The 21594-nt window shown below is 38.0% G+C and overlaps 1 long non-coding RNA gene across 1 annotated transcript; it reads right to left on the bottom strand.

The window, feature by feature from the left end:
- Positions 1–375: 375 nt before the first annotated feature.
- LOC149149972 (uncharacterized) lies at positions 376–931 on the bottom strand. Its single transcript, XR_016262276.1, has 2 exons — positions 795–931; positions 376–700 (listed from the first exon to the last, which is right to left on the bottom strand). It is a non-coding gene; the product is annotated as an uncharacterized LOC149149972 (long non-coding RNA).
- Positions 932–21594: the final 20663 nt, after the last annotated feature.

Here is a 21594-nt window from a genome sequence, read left to right as displayed (position 1 = left end):
AAAAAAAAAGATTACAGCAAGATTACAGCAAAATATGTTATGACGTGCAAGAAAGATTTTAAAAGAAAAAATTTCGAAAGATACATTGGAATCTGACGGGCAAAAAATATATTCTGAAAAGAAAAGATTCAAAGATGCTAAGTGGCAAGATAATATGCAGAAAAATACTTTGATCCGCAAGAAAAGTAAAAAATTAACGACAGAAAAATACTTAAAAAAGGACAACAGAAAAATGCTTTAACCGGCAACTAAAACTACTCAAATAAGCTTTCACTGTTGGAGTTACGAGCTCATTAATGTTAAGCACATGCCACGAAACACACGGGGAACATTGGATTAGGATTATCCTTCTACACTGGATTATCCTTCTACACCGTCATTAATGAGAAGCGAACATTCACAACCGTCCTATTAATTACAGGTCGAATATATACAATAACATCACCTGCGGATCACGTATTACACCAATAAAACATTTTCGTCCGTGACTCCGTGGGTCTGGATAGCCTCAGTGGCCAGCCTTTTCGTTACGACTCTCTCCTCCTCCTTTATGGCCTATCTCCCTTATATACTTCCTCTATCAACTCCTCTTTTCCGGCTTCTCCGCCTGTGAGTCCTGCTTCATATTGCTCCAACTGCTCCTTAGATGTCTCTTCATGCTCCACCTTCTCCTTCTCACACTCACGTCCTTTGCTTCGACCTGTTCATCAACATAATATGATTATATGGCATTCATTTGTGATGAGTGATGAATAAAAATGCTTTAAAAGTATTTCCTGCACCAAACGTTTTACCAATCCCAAAACGGGCTTTGGGGTGCAAGCAGGCCGGTTGATGAGACAACATTGCTCGCTCACTGTAACGTTGCTTGCATTGCCAACGATATGGTATCTATGTTGTGCTCACACATTAAACAGAAAATTAAAAGAGATCACGGCCTTCCATTGAGCCTCGAACAACGGTAGATGGCTATCTGAAAACAGCACCTCTGTGGCAATTTTACGTGTATCGTGGCCGCGCATGGCTTCATATTCTTTTCAACTCTTGCCACGACCTTTCAATTCGTGGCACCTACGTCGGTTACGCACCAACATTCAGATTTATATGCTCTCAAATGTAAAATTTTTTCTAGTATTTGACATTTTTACGTTGCTATGGAATTTTTATCATTTACTTTATTAATAAACTTTCTAAGTGGCATCTAGCTTTTTGCCAAAATTGAGAAGTGTATATATTAAAGCAGAAAGTTGTATCTGAACTCACTGCCAGTGTACATCAAAGGAGTTTTCTTGCCTAGATATAATATGGCTATCTATTTCTGTATAACTATCAAAGGAGTTTCTTGCCTAGGTAAAACATGGGTATCTATTTCTGTTTAACTACCTAAGATTTTATGCAAAGTCCCGCCGATTGCATGTGCCAATTCTTTTCATTTGATTCCAGACATCTTGCTTAAAACCCTCCCAATCTGTCTTTTACAATTTCATATTATAAAATATTAACTTTTTCTAAAAGTTATGGAATGCTGTATTATTTTAAAATTTTAAAATTTTGATAATAATTAAAAAAATAAATATCAATATATATTTGTCAAAATCAACCAGGATTAAACTTCGTTGGATAAAAATCTCTTTTAAAATGTACATCCAAAAATTTAATCTCTTTTCATAAATTCAAAATTAAAATAAATTCATGCTAATTTTCTCAATTGAGCAAAGTTCACAATGGTTAAACTTCTCTTAATACAAACTTATTTTAAAAAGCATATCTAGAGGTTTAATTTTTCTTTATACTTCATAAATTCAAGATTAAAATAAATCTCTCTATATAAACTTTATACTTTTTCATTTTTTTATGTTATTTTTTGTTGGCCAAAACTTTATATTAATTGATCAAAATATTGTATTTGATATTCTCGAGGATCATTGCTCTCCCGACCTTACAAAAACTAAGAAGGAATTGCCATGCTTTACATAATATCCAGAAGCAAAAAGACCAAATAGTTCAAAAAAACAAAGAAAATTAGGTGCTTGACCAACACCAAAAGCAACTAGCCTTGCTGCAGTGGTTGCAGAGAAGTCAAGCAATCTAGGATGTTCCACTGGTTTTGCTACAAGTCATTCAAAAATGCAATGAATTCATTTTTATCATTGTGTCTTAGCTACCTCATTTCTTCCAAATTTTCCATTACCTCACCCATTTGCATATCAAGAGACTACATGGAGAGTGGTTGTTTCTGATAGAAAATTGAGATAGATAAGAGAGCGATTGTTTGCACACAACAAATCACACCTACATACATTTATTGATCACCAAATGTACAAATATATAGGACATAAATTACTGACTTCGACACATCTAGATCATGCACATCTAAATCATGACTATGACTCATACATTGGAAACAACTTCTAGATTGACTTCTCCTAACTCCTAATGACAAATACACATGACATGGAAGCATTACTTCCAACACCCTTCCTTAATGCATACATGGAAAACACATATTACAACAACAATATGATATATATCTGAGTGGTTTTCATCAACACTCACATCCACTCTAGAATCTCACAAACACGACTCTTTCTTCACCGCCACATCTTTGAGCTGTCACTTGATCTCCATTTAAAACATAACCGCTTCAGACCATTTTTGACGTACTTTGTAGAATTGACACTTTTCTACCTCTTGGAGCATGACGGGTCAGTGTCAATACTGAACCATCCTATTGACATATCTCCATCTCTTGAACACATGGTCTTTCCCTCTATTCCCCAATTATTTAGCAAAGTAGTCCAGATATGGAATATATTCAGAAGCCAATTATACAAGGTGATCTCTTAAACACATAATCAAATTAACGTGTAAGATGATGTTCCCGGCTCCACACACCACCACCCACATATAACAGATTATACATAGTCAAATTAGTAATATATTTTTATGTCACTGTATACATCGAGAACCACCCATTTGAAAATATATTTAAATCTGTTCTATAATCAGTTCTTCCTTTAATTTTTCAGATTACAGTGACACACTATAATATATAATATAGTAAAACTGCAACACACCACAAAATTAAAAAAAATAGATAAACAAATATTTTATGACTTGGATCTAGAATGAGAATAAAAACATTCCAACTCCCTGCAGCTGGTCACATCCTCGTTCATGTGCAACATATTCTGAGTGACGTGAAAATATTTTGGAATAAATTTAACACTAATTGGCTTCCCCACAGATGTTGGCAACGAGCTACTATTGCAGAAAAACAATCATCTCACTTCCCAGCTCTCGGCCTTCCGATCCACGCTACCAAATTCTTCAACTTGACCATTCTTGGATTGGAGCTGGGTTGTGCCATTTACAAATTCTCTTTTGTTGACCAACAGGCTTCCGAGAGAGAATTGGACTTTAGAATAGGATGACCAGTTACGATTTGCACCATTCACTAGTTAAAAGGATGCCATTTAATTAACCATCGTCGTTTCTCCAGCAGGCATGCAGATCTCACACGTGGATCTAGGATATAGACCAATCATTCACATTTCCCACACCGCAGCTTCACAAATATTTCATGTTAATTACTCAAGTCTGGCTAGGAGAGGTGTTTTTTGTTGGAAATTTCTGGTGATTTCAAACACAAAAGAAATTTCACAGAGAACAACGCTCTGTTTTAAATACAGGATCTTTGATTATATAAGATAATAAAAAAAAAAAATGTTACAAAATAGTCTTCCTCAACTCAGAGGGATTTACAACAAGAACGCTTCAGTTCCAGAATCTGATTTCACTATCTGAGCATTGCTATGCATTTCAGAAATTAGAAGAGGGTAACTCTCAGATTCCTCAACATTCTTAACAGAACTGTTGTTCATTATATATATATATATATATATATATATATATATATATATATTGAAAAACATATCTGATTCTAAACGATAAGATAGAAGAAAATATCCTACCTACATTTACCAACCGCTGTAAATTTCATTTATTACACGGCTGAAAATATCTTCTGGTATTTAATGCATGGCTTATCACAATGTCGCACCAATGCATCGGCGGAAGAGAAAAGAATGTGCCACCACCTCCATAACCGTTGAATCATGCGATTTGCGATATGCAATCAGATCGCATCGCAGGGAAAGTCCAATCGTTGTTTTCTGAATAAGCTGGGTCGCTGTTCAACTGTCAGCTTCCGGCAGGTTGAAATTATCATTCCAACACTCCCCTTTAATTTCAATTGCTGGGTTTTTCTCCATACCCAAGCATTTCCTGAAATGATCAAAACTTTTCTTTCCCAATGGTTTTGTCAAGATGTCAGCCAGCTGATCCTCTGTTCTGCAGCGCTGCAAAAAAATCTCACCATTGTTAACCAATTCACGTATGAAGTGAAATTTGGTGTCTATGTGCTTTGTTCTTTTATGAAAAACAGAGTTTTTAGACAATGCTATTGCTGAGCTATTGTCACAGTAAATTGTTGTGCCCTTTTCTTGCTCATGACACAAATCTCTGAGAACTCTTCTCAGCCATACTGTTTGGCATGCTGCTGCTGTTGCTGCCACATACTCTGCCTTTGCTGTTGACAAAGACACAACCGGTTGCTTCTTGGAAGCCCATGAGATGGCTCCGGATCCCATATGAAACACATATCCCGATGTGCTTTTCCTATCATCAACACTTCCAGCCCAATCACTGTCAGTGTAACCTGTCAACATGAAACTTTCAGAAGAGGAGTATAAAATACCAAACCCCTTCGTTCCATTCACATACCTTAGAATCCTCTTGGCTGCCTACCAATGAGTTTCTTTCGGTCTTTCCATAAATCTGGAGATTAAACTCACAGCGTGCATAATGTCTGGCCTAGTTGCAGTCAAGTACATAAGGCTGCCAACTATGCTCTTGTACAATTTTGGATCAAAATCCTTGCTGCTGTCTTCTTTGGTCAATTTCAACCCCATTACAGTTGGAGTCATAGCTGCCTTGCTGTTCAGCATGTTAAATCTCTTTAACACTGCTTCCACATATTTAGCTTGAGAAATGAAAATACCATTTTCACTTTGGTCTACTTCAATTCCAAAAAAATATCTTAAGAAGCCTAAGTCAGTCATTTCAAATTCACTCTTCATGACTGCTTTAAAATCAGCAATGAGAGACGCATCATTGCTAGTAAAAATTAAATCATCTACATATAAAACAACAATAGGAATCTTACCGTCATTCTCCTTCATGTAGAGTGTGGGTTCACCATCACACTTATCAAACCCATTCTCAATTAGATAAGCATCTATTCTGTTGTACCATGCTCTTGGAGCTTGCTTCAGCCCATAAAGAGCCTTCTTCAGTTTACAAACTTTATGCTCTTGGCCTTCAACTTCCTAGCCTGGAGGTTGTTCAACATAAACCTCTTCTTTTAACACTCCATTCAGGAATGCAGATTTAACATCCATCTGATAAATCTTCCATTTGTGTTGTGCTGCAATAGACAACACTGTTCTGACTGTTTCCATCCTTGCTACTGGTGCAAAGGTTTCATCATAGTCTTTTCCTTTTTGCTGCTTGTAGCCTTTCACAACAAGTCTTGCTTTGTGCATGTCTATTTTTCCTTCAGCATTGCTTTTGGTCTTATAGACCCACTTAACTCCAATGGCATCCTTTCCTTAAGGGAGGTCCACTAACTCCCATGTTTTACTCTTCTCAATTGCACCAATTTCTTCATTCATTGCTTCAATCCATTTATCTTCATTTACAACATCTTCAAAATGGACTGGGTCATCAACATGATAATATAAAGCGAATAATGACTTCAGACCGGTATTGTTACTTACCTCTCCTTGTTCATAAATCTCATTCAGATTTCTGAATCTTGGTCTTCTTGGTGTGCTTGGAGTTCCATCCGAACTTGAGGGTATTTCTGATCCCTGTGATGTGCTTGGAGAAGCAATTCCTTGATTTCTCAAGGCTGTTCGAATTCCAGCTTGTGGTGTGGTTTGTTGTACTTGCTGTGGTGGAGGAGGAGCCACCAACGAAGGATTATTTGTTGCTATCCCTTCATCTTCTTCTTCATGAGACACTATTGTCTTCACTTTCACTGTTTTTTCTAAGCTTCCATCCTAAGCTTCATCTTCAATGAATTGCATAGCTCTGCTTACTATCAATTTCTTGGTGGATGGATTATAGAGTTTGTATGCTTTTGACTCATCACAATAGCCAATAAAGACACACTTCTCCCCCTTATTGTCAAGCTTCTTCCTTAGCTGATCCGGTACATGTGCATATGCCACACAACCGAATACTCTCATGTGAGTGACAGTTTGCTTTTGACCACTCCATGCCTCTTCTGGTATTCTGTTCATGACAGCTTTAGTTGGGCATCTATTTAAGATGTAAACTGCGCAAGTAACAGCTTCTGCCCAATACTCATGCGGAAAGTGTTTTTCCTTTAGCATACTTCTGACCATGTCAATAATGGTCCTATTCTTCCTTTCGGCAACACCGTTTTGCTGAGGTGTATACCTCGCGGTGAACTGCTTTTGTATGCCATTCTCTCTGCAAAAACGCAGGAAGTCTTTGGAGATGTACTCTCCTCCTCTATCTGTTCTGAGCACTTTGATATAATGCCCACACTGCTTCTCAACAAGAGTTTTGAAGTGGCGAAATTTCTCAGACACTTCACTCTTCTGTTTCAGCATATACACCCATGTCTTTCTGGTGTAATCATCAATAAAAGTTAAAACATATTTATTTCCAGCAAATGATGGTATTTGCATCGGTCCACACACATCAGAGTGAACTATTTCCAAGGGTGCTTTTGCCCTTATACTCTTTCCTGCTGAAAAGCTTTCTTTGTGTTGCTTGCCCAAGATGCAGCCTTCACAAAGGCTATCCGGTTTCTTGACCAACGGCAATCCCTTTACCATTCCTTTTCTGTGTAATAGATTTAGTCCTCCCAAATTGAGATGTCCAAATCTCAAATGGCACAACCAATTCATATCTTTCACTTGTTCCTGAAAGACTTCTTGTGTTACAGCCGCAATAATTCTTCCTTCCTTCAAATCTGCCTTGAGTTTGAGAGGAAACATTCTATTGCTGGTCATCTGCACCTGTGCAATGATCTTCTTACTTGGAGGTATGTCTCTGATTGTACACAAATCATCTTTGAAGAACACGTTGTAACCTTTGTTAATGAGCTGTCCAATGCTCAAAAGATTACATTTCAGACCAGGTACATAGTATACATCTGGCACAATCATCTGTTCTCCATTTTTTGCTCGAATATTGACTCTACCCTTACCCTTGCCAGATATCTTATCATCAATCCCTGTTGTTACCTCAGATTTCACATTTTCATCCAGATTGGCAAACATTGCAATATTTCCAGTCATGTGATTACTACAACCTGAGTCTAAGAACCAAGAATCTTCTTGTTTGTCTTGTGCTATGTTACATGTTAACAGCACGTTCTTTGGGTCATTATCTTCTTCATTTGCAAAATTAGCATTCTACCTATTATTCATGTCACTTTGCTTTTTCCTACATTCATTGGCATAGTGCCCATATTTCTTACAATAATGACATTGGACTTGGGATTTGTCATACCTTTGTCCATGAGCTTGCTGTTTGCTTGAACCTTCAGCTTGGTTCTGATTGTAGCTCCTTCCGCTTGTGCTAGCAGGATAATATCTGCCTCTGTTTTGGCTTCTTCCACGACCTCTGTTATTTACTCTGCCTCGACCTCTTCTTTGGCCAAAAGACATCTGAGTCTTGAATGCTTGCTCAAATGAGGAATTTGTTCCTCTACTCAGTCTATGTTCATGAGACAAAAGAGAAGCACTCAGTTCATCTACCGTGAACTGTGAAATGTCTTTTGTTTCTTCTATTGCTACCACAATAGATTCAAACCTTGAGGGTAAAATTCTCAAGATCTTCTCTACAATCCTTCTCTCTTCAAGAATCTCACCATGAGATCTTATCTGGGTTATCAAGCCAATAACCTGAGTGAAGAATGAATCTATTGTATCAGATTCCTTCATGCTGAGATTTTCAAAGTCTCTCCTCAACATCTGCAACTTTGCAGTTTTCACCTTCTCCATGCCTTGATAGGCAGTTTTTAGAATATCCCATGCCTCCTTGGATTTTGTTGCTGTTGCTATCCGTGGAAAAACACTTTCATGTACTGATTGGAAGAGAAAAAAGAGGGCTTTGGCATCCTTCATCCTGTCACTCTTCAACTGGTCTCTTTCTGCTACTGTCAAAGTAGCCAGTGCTGTTGCATCTGCAGGTTCAGCATAGCCAGTTTCAACCAGCTCCCATATTCCTTGGGAAGCAAACAATGCTTTCATTGTTATGGACCAATAACTGTGATTTTTCCCATTAAACTGTGGCAGTTGGGAATTTGTTAAACCAGTTCCGGCATCTGCCATCTTAACTTGTATAAGAAGAGATATTGTCTGTATAATTAAAAACAAGCAAAGAAATTTCTCTGCTCAATAAGCTTCTTACAGCTCCTACAGTGAAAAAACAAACTCTGTTTTTGACTCACTGAGTGCCTAGACCAGCTCTGATACCATGTTGGAAAATTTCTGTTTATTTCAAACACAAAAAAAAATTCACAGAGAACAACGCTCTGTTTTAAATACAGGATCTTTGATTATATAAGATAATAAAAAAAAAACTGTTACAAAACAGTCTTCCTCAACTCAGAGGGATTTACAACAGGAACGCTTCAGTTCCAGAATCTGATTTCACTATCTGAGAATTGCTATGCATTTCAGAAATTACAAGAGGGTAACTCTCAGATTCTTCAACATTCTTAACAGAACTGCTGTTCATTACATATATATATATATATATATATATATATATATATATATATATATATATATATTGAAAAACATATCTGATTCTAAACGATAAGATAGAAGAAAATATCCTACCTACATTTACCAACCGCTGTAAATTTCATTTATTACACGGTTGAAAATATCTTCTGGTATTTAATGCATGGCTTATCACAATGTCGCACCATTGCATCGGTGGAAGAGAAAAGAATGTGCCACTGCCTCCATTTCCATTGAATTATGCGATTTGCGATATGCGATCAGATCGCATCGCAGGGAAAGTCCAATCACTGTTTTCTGAATAAGCTGGGTCGTTGTTCAACTGTCAGCTTCTGGTAGGTTGAAATTATCATTCCAACATTTTTCAGAGATGGTCTTGCAGATTGATATCCAGTCCCTCGAGCAGTTGACCCAATAACATCTCGCTCAGGTGCAAACGTTTTTGTTGACACCTCCCTTCAGAATTAGCGATGTTCTAGATGCTCCTCGGCTTTCCAACCAGATCTCAGATTCAGATCAATGGTTTCACGCTCCATGATCATGGATGGCAGGTTGATTTCACTTCAGGTCTGATCCGTTGACCTTTGATTGAGGCATAGCCAACAAGGAATTTGAGTAGTAGTGCGACAATGTCTGCATGGCTTGAACCTTCACTTTTCGTGCGACGAAGTCTGCAGCTTCGTTTAAAAAAGATCATCTTCCCCAATCTGCGGCTTCCAGCTACGATAATATGCATATGTGAGGCGACAGTGCCTCCTTTTTCTTCCACACAATTATCAGGTGACCGTAGGTAGCAGATCTGGATTCTTGTCTTTAGTTGGTAGCGGCTTGAATGCAGTCCTCCAACCTGTTGACCTTCGTCTTATGAGTATCCGACTCCAACTTTTTATTGAATGCTCAGTCACATCTCCGCTGGAAGAGTTCATAAACCTTTAGGCTCGAATTCCAGAGGGTGTTCCCATTCAGCGGGGTCTTCAAAAGCTTAGTGTTTGAAGGAACGTGATACCCTCCATCTGTGCATGCCTCCTTCAGAACCTGCGAGCGTTACAACAGCAATGAAATTGCCCATTCCATTGTGAAATCGAAGATGGTTGTGATTGCGATGCCGATAGCTCCCTCGCCTTATTGTTATTATTTGTAATAATCTACAGAGAGGGCGAAGTCAAAGGCATTTCATTGGGAAGACTATATCCACGCAGAAGTTCCCAAATAGTAGCTCTGCCCTGGAGGAGGGCTCCTTACAAAATGTTGATCAACCTAATATGGAAGAAGGATCACACTATGGAAATCCTCAACACTATGAAACTATTCAGATCTACATACATGCTCACTAAAAATAAGCTCTCACACACTTAAAAATAAATTCTCACACACATATCTAAAAAAAACATAATAGAAAACAATCATCACACTTATATTAATCTATGTACAAAATAATAACACTCAAGATCCCTAACATTTCCCTCGCTCTCCCTTGAGGGAGTCAAGCCAGGACCAACTCTAATACCATGATAAAAAATTGAGAGAGATGAGAAAGCGATCGATTGCACACAACAAACCAAACTTAGATATATTTATCGATCACCAGAGGTACAAATATATAGGACAAAAATGTTGGCATTATGATTCAAGTGTTGTCCTTGATGGCAACTCACTCAGAGGATGGTACAGGTACTCAGAGGTTGGTACAGGTGATGGCAACTTAATCAGAAGACAGATCTCAGTACAGCATACCAAGGAAGCTCATACACGCCGTTTCGTTAAGCCCAAGTCGCGTGTACACGCAAGTTCGATTCATAAAAAGCGCGTGTATGTGGAAAGGTTCCTTTGGTCCATGGTGGTTAGTCCTTGGAAGTTGTGCCTATGATTTCGGACCATTGTGTCTCGACGGGCGTGTCGATCCCTAGTTTTGAAGTTGATGGTATTGTGTTACTATGGTTTTGGCTCTTGGTATTGAGTTAGGCCTAAGACTATATAAGGAGAAGAAGATCATTAGGCAAGATCATCTTTCGACAAGGCTTGAATATCTAAGAGAGAAAGAGATCTGATATGCAGGTTCTGGGTTGCTTGATCTAAGCCAAGGAGAGATCACATCAGTTGATGGAAGACTAGATCTAAGGATAGATCAGGATCTAATGGTTTGAAATGCACTATCATGATATGGTTGATTATGCGTATTTCTAGATCTGCATATTGTCGCAATGTTACGTTTTGGATCTAACTAATGTCTGGTACAGCTGCAAATTGAGAAAGTTTATTTTTAGATCTGTACGCAGGTTGGCTTCGGTAAAAGAGCGTGTATACGCGGGTTTTGCTCATTGAAGTAGCGTATATCTTTTGAAGCTTGATTTTGGGTTTACAGTGGGGTCTGACTGTTATTGCAGAGTTCTGTAGTCTGCTCTGTGTTCTGGTAACTGGTGATTGACAGGGTTCAGTGGTTCAGTGATTCAAAGTTTGGTTGTTTTATGCTTCAATGATCTGTTGTGGAAATTGAATGATTTGTGGTCTTCAGATTGTAATGTTGTGCTTCAGGAATATCCAAGTCTGAAAATGTATGAAAAGTGATATCTGAAAGAAGGAAGATTGTAGGTCAGCACCTACGTACTAGTATCTTGGCTAGTACAAGAGCAAAGGGGGTTGGAGCTCCCTTCCAAGGAAGTTTGGAGAACGAGAGAAGGTTGAAGCCTTCTGCAGGTTGTAGCCTGCGTACTGGTATAAGGCTGCACCAGTACAAAAGATTGTAAACTGAAGTTTCATATTAAAGAAAGATAGAGACAACTTGCAGCAGGTGGTTTTCACCCACATTGGGTTTCCACCTTATATCTTGGTGTTCATGTGTGTGGCTTTTTATCTGTTCTGTTTTACTGCACATGTTTACTGTTAATGTGATGAATAATGTCCTGATGCACTTAATTGAAGAATAAGCTAACTAAATTGTGAGTTTTCTTCTTATACGCTGTTTTACTTCGTCACAGTAGCGTGTACACGCTGGTTCACTTAACTGAAGTAGCGTATATGTTTCTGAGCATTTAAAAAGTTTGATTAATCTGATAATACTGATTCACCCCCCCTCTCAGTATTATTTCCAACAATTGGTATCAGAGCAGGTCCTTCAGAGAAGCTTGATCGCTTGAAGGAAGATCATTCATCATGAGCAACTACGAGAAAGAAGCATCAATCAGGCCACCGGTTTTTGATGGAACAAATTTCAATTATTGGAAGGTAAGAGTTACTGCATATCTTCAATCTCTTGGTACAGAAGTTTGGGACATTGTAGAAACAGGCTATGCTTTTCCTTCAGCTACTCCTACAGATCCAGCTGAGAAAAAGGCATATGAAACAAATGCAAAAGCAGTCAGTACTCTATTAGGAAGTATATCTCAAACAGAATTCATGAAGGTCATGCACTTCAAATCAGCAAAAGAGATATGGGACAAAATGATCACTAGCTATGAAGGAGATGAACAGGTAAAGCAAGCTAAACTTCAAACTCTCAGGATTCAATATGAGACCCTCAAGATGTATAATGATGAAAGTGTGGCTAATTATTTTCTTCGGGTAGATGAGATTGTTAATTGTATGAAAAATTTGGGTGAAGAAATAAAAGAGACTATAGTAGTTCAAAAGATTCTAAGATCATTATCCCCCAAGTTTGAATCTAAAGTATCTGCAATAGAAGAAAAGGAAAATCTCAAAGTTCTCACTATGTCTCAGCTACATGGAATTCTAACTGCTTATGAAATGAGAAAGGGAGGTCCATCAGACAGAAGGGAAGCTGCTTTTAAGGCATCAAGAAAAGAAGATTACTATGAAGCAAGCCATGTTCCAGAAGAAGAGGAAGAAGAATCAAATTTTGTCAGAAATCTTCAAAGGGGTGCTGGAAGGTTCAGAGGTAAGCTACCTTTCAAATGCTTTGCTTGTGGAAGAGTAGGTCATTATGCTGCAAAATGTCCTAATAAGGATAAAGGAAAAGAACCTGCTAGATGGAATAAGAAACAAAGTGCAAATAAGAAAAGCTACTACACCCATGAAGATAGTGATGGCTTATCAAACAGTGATGAAGATGAACAAGGTAATAAATATAAGCTATTAATGGCATTTGAAGATGATGATTATGAGGATGCTGTAGATGTGGATAATCTCTATGAAATTACTAGACTCAAGAGATGCATAGAAGAAAAGAGTGTGATCATTGATACTTTGCAATTTCAAATTGATGAAAAGGAAAAACATCTTGAAAAACTAGAAGGTGAAATTGTTGGTCTCAGAAAAGAAATTGAGAAAACAAAAACTATTAATCTTAAGTTTGTCAAAGGATCTGAAACTTTGGATGAGATTATCAATGTGCAGCGGTCTCCTCTAAACAAGACAGGTTTGGGCTATAATGGAGAAACCTCTCAAGCATCCACCTCAAAAAGTTATCTTGATGCAGCAAGAAGAAATGAGCAGAAGAACAATGAAGATAATCAGGTAAAGCAGGGACGAATTACAAACAGAAACTATCAGGGACAATCCTTCTTAAGGGTGAACAAAAGCTACAACCAACCACAGGTAAAATCTTCTCAGTTTGGCACAAGAATAGATGAAAATAGAAATTACAATCAGTTGGCTGGTAGATTCAATAACCGCAGAAGCTTCTTCAATGGACAATGCTTTTCTTGCCATAACTTTGGTCACAAAGCAGCTCAATGTGTTGCATATAAAACAATCATGACTAGGGAAGCTCAAAAACAAAGAAGTATGACAGGGATTACAAAGAGGACCTATAACAACTTTTCGGTTCTTGAAAATGAAGTTGAATGTTCTATTTGCAATAATTTTGGTCATAAAGAGTCTGAATGCAGGAGCAGGTTTCAGGAGAAAAAGGAACAAGCCACGAGCACCAAAAAATGGAGAATAAAAGAACCTCAAACAGAAAGATGTGGGATAGCGTTTTATGCAGAAGGACAGGAAAATCTATGGTACATTGACAGTGGATGTTCGAAACATATGACAGGTGATAAAGAAAAACTTGAATCTTATTCTACTTTAGAAAAGGGAAAGAAAGTTTCTTTTGGAAATGATACTCCTGCAACTATAAAAGGAAAAGGTATTGCTCCTTTGAAAGAAAAGGTCAAGGCTGGAAATGTTTTGTATGTTGATGGATTGAAGCATAATCTTCTAAGTGTCAGCCAGATGTGTGATCAAAAAACCGAGGTTATTTTCAGATCGAATGGATGTCTTGTTCGTGATCTTGATACAGGTAAAACAGTTCTCAAAGGCAAAAGAACTCCAAATAATCTGTACATATTTGAAGAAGGACAACAACAATGCTATCTTAGCAAGGATGAAGAGCACTGGTTATGGCATCGAAGGTTGGGACATCTAAGCTTCTCACAAATAAGGAAAGCATGCAAATATCAGGCAGTTCGCGATCTTCCAGATATCAAAATTCCAGACAACACCATATGCAAATCTTGTCAGTTTGGAAAGCAAACCAGAACTAACTTTCCAGAGAAGGAAGGATCAGCTAGCTTGCCTCTTGAGCTAGTCCATACAGATGTATGTGGTCCATTTAGGAAAAGGACACCTCGAGGAGAAGAATATCTGATATTATTCATTGATGATTTCTCAAGGTTTGTTTGGTTAGGGCTTATGAAGCACAAAGATGAAGCATTCGAAAAATTCAAATCCTTCAAAGCATTGGCTGAAAATGAATCAGGACACAAAATTAAGTGCCTCAGATCTGACAGAGGTGGGGAGTTCACATCAAATGAATTTTTCGATTTCTGCGATGAACATGGGATAAGAAGAGAATTCTCTACAGCTAGAACTCCTCAGCAAAATGGGGTTGTGGAAAGAATGAACAGAACTATCCAACAAATGGCTCGTGCTATGCTCGATGAATCAGGTACTCCTGCAACCTTCTGGGGTGAAGCTGCACATGCTGCTGTTATCATTCTTAACAAAACAAATGTCCGAGTAAACAGCACTCAAACACCTCATGAGCTTTGGAGTGGTAAAACTCCTTCCGTGAAGCATTTCAAAATCTTTGGGAGCAAATGTTATATTAAGAATACTGATGAGCAACTTGGCAAACTTGAACCTAGAGCAGATGAGGGCATTCTTCTTGGTTATTCTCCACATAGCAAAGCATACAAGTGCTACAATAAAAGACTTGGCAGAATTGTTGACAGTATTGATATAGTGGTTGATGAGAAGGGATATATTCCTAGGCAAGTTCATCATGAAGACATTGAAGAAGATGAAGGTTACTCTCAAAGGCGAAATGATGAAGAAGAAGAACCTCAAGAAGAAGAAGAATCTCAAGAAGAACCAGAGGAGCAGACAAGAATAGAAGAGAAGACTCCATCCAGATATGTCCAAAAGAATCATCCAGAAACTCAGATTGTGGGGCAGAAAGAAGCAGGAGTACAAACAAGAAGGACACTTGCAGAAGCTTCAAGCTACTTGGCTCTACTCTCCTCCATTGAACCACAAAATGTGAAAGAAGCATGCAAAGATGAATGTTGGGTCAAAGCAATGGATGAAGAACTTGAGCAAATCGAAAGGAACAACACTTGGGAATTAGTTCCTAGACCAAAAGATAAGAATGTAATAGGAACAAAATGGGTCTTCAAGAATAAGTTAAATGAAAATGGAGAAGTAATTAGAAACAAGGCCAGACTTGTTTGTAAAGGGTATGCACAGCAAGAAGGAATAGATTTTGAAGAGACCTTTGCTCCTGTGGCAAGACTAGAGGCCATCCGAATGTTCCTTGCTCTCTCAAGCTTTCAAAACTTCAAGGTATTTCAAATGGACGTGAAATCAGCCTTCCTGAATGGAGACTTAGAAGAAGAAGTATATATTGAGCAGCCAGATGGGTTCATTCTTGGAAATGATCCAAACCTTGTATGCAGATTGAAAAAGGCACTCTATGGGCTCAAACAAGCTCCAAGGGCTTGGTACTATCGGTTGGACAAATATCTTCACCAACAAGGCTTTTCAAAAGGATCAGCAGATAGCAATCTCTATATAAAAGTTGAAAATAACAAATTGCTAATTCTTGTTGTTTATGTAGATGATATTATTTTTGGCAGCAATGAAGAGACCATGAGTCAAAACTTTGCCTTGGTTATGCAGAAAGAATTCGAAATGTCACTTCTTGGAGAATTGACATATTTTCTTGGATTGCAAATCCAACAAAATGAAGGAGGTATCTTCTTGTCTCAAACCAAATACCTCAAGCAGATCTTGAAGAAGTATGGCATGGAAGAGTCAAAGCCAGTATGTACACCCATGGTTACAGGATGCAGCCTCAGTGCAAATGATGAATCAGCAGCAGTCCACCAACCCACTTATAGATCCATGATTGGGAGTTTGCTTTATTTGACAGGTACTCGACCAGATATTACACATGCAGTAGGAATGGTTGGAAGATTTCAAGCCAACCCAAAGGAAACTCATCTTCAGGCAGTCAAAAGAATCTTCAAATATCTTCAAGGGACCCAAAACTATGGCTTATGGTATCCTAGAAATACTGATCTCACTCTTCATGCTTACACAGATGCAGATTGGGCTGGAAGTGTGGATGATAGGAAAAGCACAAGTGGAGGTGCTTTCTTCATGGGTTCCAGATTAGTATCTTGGTTCAGCAAGAAACAAAGTTCGATTGCCTTATCTACAGCTGAAGCAGAATATGTGGCTGCAGCATCTTGTTGCACACAACTTCTTTGGATGATGCAGACCTTGCAGGACTTTCAAATCACTTGCACTCCACCTGTCTCTATCTTATGTGATAATACAAGTGCAATCAGCATTTCAAAGAATCCAGTCATGCACTCAAAGACCAAGCACATACCAATCAAGTACCATTTTCTTCGGGAACAAGTGCTTGAGCAGAAGGTCAAGTTGGAGTATGTTCCTTCTAAGGAGCAAGTTGCTGATATTCTCACAAAACCACTGCCCAGGGAAACTTTTGAATATCTCAGACAAAAGCTGGGAGTAGTTGATGCTTCATCCTGTTGTTGAAGTTTGTTTGTTCTACAGAAAAGTTGGTATACGCAGGTTACGGAAGGGATATGAGCGTATACACGCGGATTCATGATGGGTAAGTCGCGTGTATGCTGGACGCTTGTTGCAGAAAGAATATCCGCGTACATACGCTGTTTTGTACAGGATAAAACGCGTATATGAAGTTCTGAACAGCAAGGGAAAACTCTGAAGTTCTGAACAGCAATAGGAATGTCAGAATTCTTCAGGCACAGTTTCAGGGAGTGCAACAGGCACAGGTTCAGGGGGAGCAGCTCAAAAGTCTCATAAAGCATTGTTGGCATTCAGATGTTTTGGTTGTTGGAGAAGGAGCTCAGAAAGAAATTCTGGTTGCTGATCTAACAAGATGTTTATCAGATGCTGCTGGTGTCTTTCCTAAGTCTTGGTCTAGATCTGTTGTCTCTATGTCATGTATCTCTCTTGTCATATCTCTTTTATGGTATCAAGGTCATGTAACGGCCTTTGTTGGTTTCCCCACTATGCCTGGGATGAATGCTGTAATATAATTGGTTGTTTCTGTTTTGTCCCCTCTTGGTAGGGAGTATGGATGTATGTATTGAGTCTTTTGGTGATAGGAAGGTCCCTTATGGTGTATAAGTCTTGGTTCTTGTTGAAGAACATCTTTTGCAGATTTGGCCTTCTGTCAGGGGGAGCACAAGTCAGCACAGCCAAACAGAGATATCAGCATGTCCTCAGGGGGAGCACAGCCCTTTGCCCTTGATGTCAAAGGGGGAGAGTGACTTGGTGTGGTGGTTGCCATCAAGTCCAAAGGGGGAGATTGTTGGCATTATGATTCAAGTGTTGTCCTTGATGGCAACTCACTCAGAGGATGGTACAGGTGCTCAGAGGTTGGTACAGGTGATGGCAACTTAATCAGAAGACAGATCTCAGTACAGCATACCAAGGAAGCTCATACACGCCGTTTCGTTAAGCCCAAGTCGCGTGTACACGCAAGTTCGATTCATAAAAAGCGCGTGTATGTGGAAAGGTTCCTTTGGTCCATGGTGGTTAGTCCTTGGAAGTTGTGCCTATGATTTCGGACCATTGTGTCTCGACGGGCGTGTCGATCCCTAGTTTTGAAGTTGATGGTATTGTGTTACTATGGTTTTGGCTCTTGGTATTGAGTTAGGCCTAAGACTATATAAGGAGAAGAAGATCATTAGGCAAGATCATCTTTCGACAAGGCTTGAATATCTAAGAGAGAAAGAGATCTGATATGCAGGTTCTGGGTTGCTTGATCTAAGCCAAGGAGAGATCACATCGGTTGATGGAAGACTAGATCTAAGGATAGATCGGGATCTAATGGTTTGAAATGCACTATCATGATATGGTTGATTATGCGTATTTCTAGATCTGCATATTGTCGCAATGTTACGTTTTGGATCTAACTAATGTCTGGTACAGCTGCAAATTGAGAAAGTTTATTTTTAGATCTGTACGCAGGTTGGCTTCGGTAAAAGAGCGTGTATACGCGGGTTTTTCTCATTGAAGTAGCGTATATCTTTTGAAGCTTGATTTTGGGTTTACAGTGGGGTCTGACTGTTATTGCAGAGTTCTGTAGTCTGCTCTGTGTTCTGGTAACTGGTGATTGACAGGGTTCAGTGGTTCAGTGATTCAAAGTTTGGTTGTTTTATGCTTCAATGATCTGTTGTGGAAATTGAATGATTTGTGGTCTTCAGATTGTAATGTTGTGCTTCAGGAATATCCAAGTCTGAAAATGTATGAAAAGTGATATCTGAAAGAAGGAAGATTGTAGGTCAGCACCTACGTACTAGTATCTTGGCTAGTACAAGAGCAAAGGGGGTTTGAGCTCCCTTCCAAGGAAGTTTGGAGAACGAGAGAAGGTTGAAGCCTTCTGCAGGTTGTAGCCTGCGTACTGGTATAAGGCTGCACCAGTACAAAAGATTGTAAACTGAAGTTTCATATTAAAGAAAGATAGAGACAACTTGCAGCAGGTGGTTTTCACCCACATTGGGTTTCCACCTTATATCTTGGTGTTCATGTGTGTGGCTTTTTATCTGTTCTGTTTTACTGCACATGTTTACTGTTAATGTGATGAATAATGTCCTGATGCACTTAATTGAAGAATAAGCTAACTAAATTGTGAGTTTTCTTCCTATACGCTGTTTTACTTCGTCACAGTAGCGTGTACACGCTGGTTCTCTTAACTGAAGTAGCGTATATGTTTCTGAGCATTTAAAAAGTTTTGATTAATCAGATAATACTGATTCACCCCCCCTCTCAGTATTATTTCCAACAAAAAATTACTAACTTCGACACATATAGATCATGACTATGACTCATACATTGGAAACACCAACTTCTTGATTGAATCCTTGTAATTTCTAATGAAAACTACACATGACATGGAAACATTACTTCCAATAAGGCCTGGAATTTCAAATTCTCTCTGCTCGTCAAATGGAAATTTTATGAAGTTCTTGTATTTTTTATGCCTTTCATTTTACGTTCTACCCAAATTTGTAAATGACAACCTTCTTTTATCTCGAAACTCTTTTTCAACTACTTTTGCATCTCAATTTCATTAATCTTCCTCTATAAGTGCATTGTTTTCCTAAGTTAGCATAAGCATGTTAATTGTTGCAATTTTATTCCATAGTAATATCTTTTGTTTAATTCCAGACCTTAATTCCATTAATTTTTATATTTTAAACGTGTATGTGAGAGAGAGAATTGATGAAGAAAATATCTACCAAGACTCATACTCAATGCTTTTGGCCAAAAGATTTATAATAATGAGTTATCCATAATTTATTTTTATTCTTACTCATACAAAGCATTATAAATTCTTCAGACTTTTGAAAATATAAGCAAAACAACTAATCCTTATTTCTTATTTAAGAGTTATGTGTTATAATTATATTAAATTGAACTTCAATTTCATATAATCATTAAAATAATTAATTTCTAAAACACCCAAAATATATTATAACTAATTAAATCAACATTAAACCTAAAAAAAACAATTAAAGTATTTTTAAAAATCCACCCAACAACACAATTAAATTATTTTAAAAAGTACACAATAGCATTTTTATTTTTTTTTTAATAAGAAAAACCGCCAACCTCGTGCATACCACTTGCTAAAATGACTAATTTTTTATTAACCTCAAACCATGTACATTCATAAAACTCATAAAAATAGCTGCCTCAATCAAACATACAACCTCAACAATCACATTGGAAGTAAGTCCTAGTATTTCTTTAGCAAGTCAAAACCTCAAAATACTTTAGTGTTTTACTGCACTGATAGCAACGATGTAAACTATAGACATTTTAAAACTTGGTTGGGCCTGCGAGAGTGGGATCAGGATGGCCTCTCAACTCTTGAGGAAGTGTGAAGTGCATAGGTACGTTTATGTCAACAAATTTAAGGTTTTGGGTGCATTCAATACCATTAGTATGAATGTTATCTCAATCATTCAAAATTTGAATGTGAAGTTTTAAAATGCATATGACAAGTTCACACAAATTAAAGATCAATTGCATTCGGTTTCCAAAAATAAAAATACTTTACCAAAAATTTTATGAGTGTTCCAAAATTTTTTTGGTAAAAATGTTAGAGCAACTATTATATTGAAAGAAAAAAAAAAAGATTTGAAAAATGATAAATTCAAAAAGAAAACAATAGAAAGAAACACGATGCACTAAGAAAATAAAAAATCGAATTTGAAAACATAAAATTATAATAATAAACTAATGCTAAGGTACTTAACAATATTTAGATATTTGAACCAGAATGATAACAATCTACTCACAAAACCATCTGAACCATTCATAATAAACCAAGCTCTTTAATTTTCAATTTGCATTAACAAAATAAATCACGTTTTACAATAGAAGCATACCTTAATTTTAAAAAATTGTGTCATATCCTCCTCTCCTTCCATTTCTGCACAATGCCAAAAACATCTCAATCGGAAAGGCTATGGCAGCCGAGGGAAAGTCGCCCACACCGTCCTCGACAACATTCGCCTCCATATGAACAGTAGGACTGCAATAGAAAGGCTCGTGAAACGATTCCTGTAGCCAAAAGGGAATTTCCCTGCATGAGATGGGGTCGGTGCCGGAATCCTGTGGGAAATGGGAAGGGCCCAGGGGTGCTAGGCGTAGTTGAAGATGGGGATTAGGGAACCCCGTTTCTGCAGGGCTGTATTTTAGAAAGATTACATTGGAACACAATCTGGGTGCACTAGAAGATCCAAGATGGGGATTGGGGAACCCCGTTTCTGCAGGGCTATATGTTAGAAAGATTACATTGGAACACAATCTGGGTACACTAAATTATTGTGATATGGCATTGAATTTTGATTAAATTGGAGTTACTATGGGCACCCAGAGAGCTTGAGAGTGCATAACAGTTGTTGGAAACTTGAATTCCCAGTTATAAATATTCACTGCAATTATGCTTTATCGTGGAGTTGTGGATTTAATACGGCCACGCCGGACATCCAACTACCTGTATTTAAACTTATGCTAAGTGGAAAATCCCTTAAATGGGTATTATAATTTTTGACGGTTTAAATTTGAAATCAGACGTCATTCTGACAGGTTGCAGATATAAAAGAGACGTCATATCTGACGGGTTAAATTTTCCAGTTGCCGTCAAATACATCTTGAAATCCACAATACGTCCTACAAGACATCAAATTCTAGGCCTAGTTCCAATAGTTCCACACGACCCGATGAT

This window comes from Pinus tabuliformis, chromosome 9, assembly GCF_031772625.1.
Source record: "Pinus tabuliformis cultivar Carrire ecotype Pingquan chromosome 9, CPIR1, whole genome shotgun sequence".
NCBI classification, from domain to species: domain Eukaryota; kingdom Viridiplantae; phylum Streptophyta; class Pinopsida; order Pinales; family Pinaceae; genus Pinus; species Pinus tabuliformis.
Note: the sequence above shows the minus strand (reverse complement) of the source record. Positions and strands in the feature narration are given on the sequence as shown.